Consider the following 8,107-nt stretch of genomic DNA (forward strand, 5'->3'; position numbering starts at 1 on the left):
ATTCCGCAAAATTCCGGTACGCTGCAACTTATGGCGTTACAGTGACAGATGTATAATAATATATGATACAGCGACATACACCGTATATGGTGTTATATACTACACTCACGTAACATTCAGTGACATAAAAAAAGCATTAAAAAAAGTTTGTTAAAAGCAGTTTAGAAAAGGGCATAAAAATGTGTTGTGAAAGTGAAAACACCTGTCACCTTCCACACATTGATTTGATCTCGTTTCCTGCCCTGACGATAATGCCATCGTGTTTAACAGCGTCGTGAATTGACTCACTGTGATAACCGCTAATGTCATCACCACTCTCGTGGTAATTTATGGATATTTGACGTATTGATTGGGGATCACTTTTGGCACTATTATTTTCTTTGAATGCGAGTTATTGCGTTTATTGTCTGCCAATTGCGTTAAAAGGACGCTATTAGAATAGCGATAGCTTCGGCACTCACATGATTTGTCTACAACTCGTACTGCCCGGCCTCATAACACTGGGAGAAACACGACGAGCGAGTCGTGTATATTTCTACCAGACTTTATGACAAAAGAGACGATTTCAATTTCACTATCATCAATTTTCCAAACCTTAACAGCAATATACCTGTTTCCCCCGCTCATGGCGTTTACATATCTCAGCTTATCCGTTATGGCAGAGCATGTTGTATGTATTTTGATTTTTTACAACGACATCGTCTTCTCTGTTTTAAACTATTAAGTCAAGGGTTTATAAGAGAAAGACTGATCTTGTCATTTAAAAAGTTCTATGGCAAGTATCATCAGCTGGTGGACTAGTATCGTGTTTCTATGAAACAGATGGTAATAGTAGACGTGCTGGATGTCAATTGTCTTGCATGAGGATGACCTAAAATTCACGATTATGACTCAGAGAGATATATGGCGGGTGCCACATGTGGAGCAAAATGTGCTCACTCTTTTCGAAACACCTGACATCACCTCTTGGTTTGTGTCTTGAGGTCCATGTATCTCTCTCACCGATTTGACAGTGTGTTGTTTGTTTTGTTTGTGTGTTCCCTGTGTGTTCTCGGATTTGTAAATATTGCCTTTTGACATTGATTGTTTGGATTATAGTTGGGTATTGTTGCTTGGATTTTCATATCATACCGACCCTGTTTGACCATATTTGGAGAAACATTACCTTTTATTCTCAGGGGTGGAGCTACGTTATAGAATGTTCTATGTTGCTAAGATGCGCACCACTGTATTCTCAGGGGTGGAGCTGCGTCATAGAATGTTCTATGTTGCTAAGATGCGCACCACTGTATTCTCAGGGGTGGAGCTACGTCATAGAATGTTCTATGTTGCTAAGATGCGCACCACTGTATTCTCAGGGGTGGAGCTGCGTCATAGAATGTTCTATGTTGCTAAGACGCGCACCACTGTATTCGCAGGGGTGGAGCTACGTCATTGAATGTTCTATGTTGCTAAGATGCGCACCACTGTATTCTCAAGGGTGGAGCTACGTCATAGAATGTTCTATGTTGCTAAGACGCGCACCACTGTATTCTCAGGGGTGGAGCTGCGTCATAGAATGTTCTATGTTGCTAAGATGCGCACCACTGTATTCTCAGGGGTGGAGCTACGTCATAAAATGTTCTATGTTGCTAAGACGCGCACCACTGTATTCTCAGGGGTGGAGTACGTCATAGAATGTTCTATGTTGCTAAGATGCGCACCACTGTATTCTCAGGGGTGGAGCTATGTTATAGAATGTTCTATGTTGCTAAGACGCGCACCACTGTATTCTCAGGGGTGGAGCTGCGTCATAGAATGTTCTATGTTGCTAAGACGCGCACCACTGTATTCTCAGGGGTGGAGCTACGTCATAAAATGTTCTATGTTGCTAAGACGCGCACCACTGTATTCTCAGGGGTGGAGTACGTCATAAAATGTTCTATGTTGCTAAGACGCGCACCACTGTATTCTCAGGGGTGGAGTACGTCATAGAATGTTCTATGTTGCTAAGATGCGCACCACTGTATTCTCAGGGGTGGAGCTATGTTATAGAATGTTCTATGTTGCTAAGACGCGCACCACTGTATTCTCAGGGGTGGAGCTGCGTCATAGAATGTTCTATGTTGCTAAGACGCGCACCACTGTATTCTCAGGGGTGGAGCTATGTTATAGAATGTTCTATGTTGCTAAGACGCGCACCACTGTATTCTCAGGGGTGGAGCTACGTCATAGAATGTTCTATGTTGCTAAGACGCGCACCACTGCACCATGATGTATTTCTATGGGCTCTGTGCCCTCAGGGGCACTTAATGCAAATCCTATTATGGGATTACGTGTCACTGTTTGGGGTCGTAATTTTTAGCTGTTTGGTCTAGAATGGAATACAGATTTGTTCGCCTTTTGGTTCAATATCTGGTTTGCCTGTCTAGGATGGGGTCTGTTTTCAGAACAGGGGGGCTCAAGAAATAATCAATAAATAATAAAAAAAATATCCAAAATACTACCAAAGTCCACAAAATGGTTATACAAAAACTTTTTGTGAATAAAAAAATATGCTGCCTGTTGAAAAGTAAGTACTTTTGTTCTTATTTCCCTTGGATCGATCATTCATTCAGATTGACGAGTCCAGGTGATGAGTAGATTCAATCCATAACTGAATAAATTTAGTAACAATTTGGTCTTTGCTGGGATATACAAAATCACTATTTACTCTATAATTGGGTACGGTTTTTGAGGTGAAAATGGTCTATGATGGGGTCTGGGGTTTTATTTCCCGGCCGCACACCCCAACCAAACTGAAATACAAGTGCCCCCCCCCCCCCCCCCGGGGTTCTGTGCGAGCTGCTGTGGAACGCCGTTCGAAAAGCCGGTGAAAACAACTAAAAAAAAAAACAGCACAAACTCAACTTTGAAATAATGCTGGACAACCAAATTTATAGATGTTGCACATGTAAGGGTAATCTTGTTACGCTGTTCAGAGGAGTCACACCCACTATCGGCCTTTTGTTTTCACCGCGATGGTTGCCAGGTGTTGAAAATGCCCGGATGTCCGCCTTTGAGAATAGGTTTACAGCGGCTCGAACTTCAGCGTGCTTCCAGTCAGCCACTTGTACGTTCTGCGGCTGCAGATAAAATTCGTGGCAAATTTGTTTTAAACTTTCCTGTACAGAATTGTGCTGTTTGGTTGTGCGGCTCGATCACATTACCAAAGAGTTGTAATAGTAACAACATTTAGTGTTATAACGCGCGCGCGTCCAATACAGCGTTTGCGGCCCTCGATCGTACGGGTAACGCAGCTCCCGGTCACCTTCGCAAGCTCGGGGTGATTCGCCGTACGACCTCGAGCAATAATAAAGAGCAAAGTTAGATTTTCATCACGTGCACACACGGCGACACAGGGAGACCAATCAGAAATCAAGATACGAAACGTAATGTGATTTACGCAGATTTTAGTTACGCGCGCGTTTCGTGTGGTGAGACGCCTGGTATGGCAAGACGAGTACATACAACCGTCCGCCACATGAAGTATAAACCCAAGACTATTATTCATATACCCTTGTATTGTCACGGTTACCAAATGTATCGTATATTTCATCAATTTTATCACCGCCAGCGTTAACATAGGACCTTAGCAAACAAAATTTACTCTTCTTGCGCCTGTTATTCAACACTGGTGATACGATAACTAACGTTGTTATGGAAACAACAATGAAGTTGCCGTAATAAGAGTCTCGTTCACAGACGATAAAATTGCAATATTGGTGTTGCTATCGCAAACACAATAACGAGGTTTTGAATTACAACATGGAGACCCGTCTCTTAAATGATATACGAAAATAAATCCATTATTAATTTATTTTAATCGAAAAAAAGTATTGGATATTTTGAACATCGAAACGAAATACGCCGTAATTTTAATGAACGGCGCTGAGTAAACTAAACGGGTACGAGAGAAACGTAGTCGTATTGCGGCAACAGGTAAAATCGCAGACGACACTGATGTTGTCTGTAGTTGGCGTTGGTTCCCGAGCCGCCCAAACACGCTGACGATTACGTTGGTTATTTACATATATGAGAAGTGCGTTCATCTTCCCAGAAGCGCGCGATAAACATCGTTGCACACAAGGCAGGTGTACATCATTGAAAAGCTGTATCTTGGATTTGCTGGGAGCTGAAACTCGGGAAACAATCTCAAAGTGCAGACGTATTTGAAATCTCACTAAATATTCCCTATTTTTTCCAGTAATTTGTAAAGATCTGTAGGAAATTAGAAATTACGTCCATCTGCTACAAAAATTACCCCCCCCCCAAATCTGGTAATAGTTGTGCCATTTTGGCGGGATAAGAAATAGTATTCATTTTCTAACCGTGTTCTGATTAGTAAAGATGTGGACAAATCGGAGTCCCTATCCACAATTATTCTACCCCCAAATTGTTGTGCCGAAGCGTGGGAACATAAGAAAAGTTGTCGTTCGCACGGTTCGCTGATTGAACTGTAACAAAATGAAGTCAATGTGTAATCGAGTCGCCGAATGCGGAAACAATAACGCAACGAACAAATCAGTTTTCCCGCCCAAAATGTTCTCGACTTACCTTACGAGAATAGGAAAACTCTGAAATAGACAGTAATACCACAACAAGAACTGGACGCGCAGCTTATGCCGACTGTGATTCTCACAACTTATCGCCTGCTTACATCCAGCTCTACGCTCCTTGCTGTCAGGAATCACTCTTCTCGCTCTTCTTCGATTGGCTTCTTTTAAATACTTTTACCAAGTGAATCGCGCGAGGAGAAGACCCCCTAGGCACGAGTATACCGGAACTTTAACGTTTATCTCTGACCGAGACACAGGACGATAACTGCTCTTTATCTTTGTTGCCACGGGCAACACGATAATTGTACTATCTTCTGACTTTAACTTATATAAATAGTGGATTATTTTAGCAAATATTTACACGACGTATTTGCATGCTTATGAGAGATTTCATTGTATTTGCTTTGTGATATTTAGAACGGAAACAATGACTGTCACGTTATCGTTGGTGGCGCTATTACACGACGAACCCGAAAACTGCTTTATTTTCCAGAGCACAGCGTCTCATACAGTCACCAACAATGCAACTCGCGATGCGATATCTACATATTGTTTAGAAATGGATCACGTGCACAATCGATAGTATGGGTTCAAAAATCTGCTCCGTATTGTCAATTGGCGCTATTCAAGTTCTTCACAAGATACCCCGTACGTGTTTTCTCTCCTGTCGAGAGGAACTGACATCATTGTTTTCTCATTGATTTGATTTGATTTGATTTGATTTGAATACCTCAATACAGATAATACACCTCTTTTCACGAAGCTCGAGTGTAAGATAAGTACTGCATGCCATTAACAACAGGTATATGACTATTTTAGTCTTCTGTCACTATTAAAATGGGAATTTTATTTAGTTGATAATAAGTAAATCAGTGGCAAAATATATTTGTTCGTGCCTCAAGTCACCTATTCTTGGGGCGGACATCCGGGCATTTTCACCGCCTGCCGGGCAACTCTCACGGTGAAAACAAAGGCCAAAAATTCTCAGAAAACGGTACTTTGGGATGGTTGTTGAGACTCCCCTGAACAGTGTAACAAGATTACCCATACGTGTGTAATATATAAGAATTTGGTTGTTCAGGATTACTTCAAAGTTGAGTTTGTGTTGTTTTCTTGAATTTAGCTGTTTTCACCGGCTCTTCGATCGGCGTTCCACAGCAGCTCACACAGGGTCCATACAGTGGCGGCGGCAACGTGGGGGCAGTGGGGGCGGTCGCCCCCACGAAAAATAGTTATTACCAACATACCGTGAAAGGCATATAACTGGGGATGTTATAAACGACATTTCCGGGAAAAAAAGTTATTACCATGCGCCAGGGAGTAATATGGCTGACTCTTATCAAAGCTACGAAAATGCTCGAAAACATTAAACAGAAAATGATCAAAAGAAAAAAATATAATCACAGTGGAGGGACTGTGATATAATCATCCAAAAAACGTCACAATCATATAATGGTCGAAAAATGATAAAAAATGGAGAAAGCCCAAAATGTAATTAAACATGCCTAAAAAAATCATATAAAGAATGACTAGTGTAAAACAAGTTTTTTTCGCGAGCATGTCTTTTTAGCGAATTTAGCGAGAGAACTGATTCGCTAATTCAAGATGTTGCTAATGACTTTATTATAAATTCAAAATGGCCAAGGCTTGGGGATTTGTATACAGTAATCCGGTACATAAAAATCTGGGGCGCTTCCTAATTACACTTGACAGTTTTTCTTTTGTTTTTATAGAGGTGATAACTGCGCATTTGTTTTGTATCGTGAAAACAGGAAATCAACAATGACAAGAGAGATTCGCTAAATCAACATTTCGCTATTACGTGATTTTACCACAATTCGCTAAAATTGCATGTCGCTTTTTCAACATGTTTTACAGTACTATAAATTAATGATAAAACACGTGGGCACTGATCTCAACCCATACGAATCGAATATTTACTTTGTTATTTTTTTAAACTACCAAGCATCGAACTTCTTGTATTTTGTGATGTTCTGGCGGAGACCCAAATCTGACACTTAGATGTTAGATCACAGTAGGGCGTAACGAATTACTGTAGAACACGTTGAAATAGCTGCAAGCAATTTTAGCGGATTTGAATTAACAGAATCTTAATTTAACTAAAGTGTCGATTTTCTCATTGTGGGAATATATTTCTGTTAAATTAGCTACCTCTTGAATAAGCTAAATTATAGATTAGCTAAATTAGCTAAAATAACATGCTAGCTAAAAAGACATGTTTTACAGCGGACAGCGTGAGTAGTGTTTTCTACGGTGTCTTTTTTCTGTGTTTTTTTTAAATCACAGGGACAGTTTGTTCCTACGGTGTCCTTGGTTTTATCAAATATTTCAGGAAAGAACGTTTTATACGGTATTTTTGATTCTGTTGTTAATTTTATGGAATCAACGAGGACGAGGGTTCTACAGTGTACTTGCCCAGTGTCACTTATGATAAGAAGCGGCCCGTAGGGTGATCGAAATCAGGCTGGACTAATCACTACACCGACCTTGACTTTGATATCCCTATTTATAATTAATATTTGTTTTCACCGTTTCCGCCGTTCAAACGTCATTTCCCTCGCAATAGCGTCAATTCCGTCGTGACAACGCTCAACTCAATTACGCCTTCATGTTGTAAAATACACCATTCAAAATGTCGTCCTCTAGCGACGAAGGTAATTATGACGTCTAACACACGCAATTAATTATGACGTCTAACACACGCAATTAATTATGACGTCTAACACACGCAATTAATTATGACGTCTAACACACGCAATTAATTATGACGTCTAACACACGCAATTAATTATGACGTCTAACACACGCAATTAATTATGACGTCTAACACACGCAATTAATTATGACGTCTAACACACGCAATTAATTATGACGTCTAACACACGCAATTAATTATGACGTCTAACACACGCAATTAATTATGACGTCTAACACACGCAATTAATTATGACGTCTAACACACGCAATTAATTATGACGTCTAACACACGCAATTAATTATGACGTCTAACACACGCAATTAATTGCGTCTTTTACAACTATTTGCGTCACAGAAGATTCTCGTCACTAGAGAAAGCGAATTTGGAGTACAGTAAATCAGAAAGTAATAAATCGGTTGAAAATACAATAATTCGTTTCAATACGTACATTCCATCGAAGATTGTTATATTTACCCAATTATACGCTACTATATACCAAACGCCATGACACTGAACTTAATTCTGATGACGTCACATGCATATCATGCCGAATGAACTCTATTAATTTCATTCCTTTGCTCTCCAACAGTGGAACAAAGGTAATTACCTAGGATCATCAGTTGGTGTGCTCTACAGAGAGTTGCGACAGTTGCAAATAGAATCATCCACCCTAGTATTCAGCATGTATGTACGTATGAGGGGGTGAACGATGATAAACAAAATAGCGGGATTAATGACGTACTCGGACAATAATATCTAGCTCACAATCTATCAATAATTGTCTCTTCGGTTCGACGGAAATCACATATAG

General features: G+C 40.3%; 1 protein-coding gene across 1 annotated transcript in view; it reads right to left on the minus strand.

Annotated features, from left to right (window-relative positions):
* LOC102808828 (uncharacterized) overlaps positions 1 to 4,704 on the minus strand; it is an 82,613-nt gene extending 77,909 nt beyond the window's left edge. Inside the window, exon 1 of the mRNA XM_085494323.1 lies at positions 4,576 to 4,704. The gene's annotated coding sequence lies outside the window, so the exon portion shown is untranslated. The remainder of the gene's footprint in view (positions 1 to 4,575) is intronic.
* Positions 4,705 to 8,107: the final 3,403 nt, after the last annotated feature.

Source organism: Saccoglossus kowalevskii, chromosome 20 (genome assembly GCF_978046115.1).
Source record: "Saccoglossus kowalevskii chromosome 20, keSacKowa6.1, whole genome shotgun sequence".
In the NCBI taxonomy this organism is placed as follows: domain Eukaryota; kingdom Metazoa; phylum Hemichordata; class Enteropneusta; family Harrimaniidae; genus Saccoglossus; species Saccoglossus kowalevskii.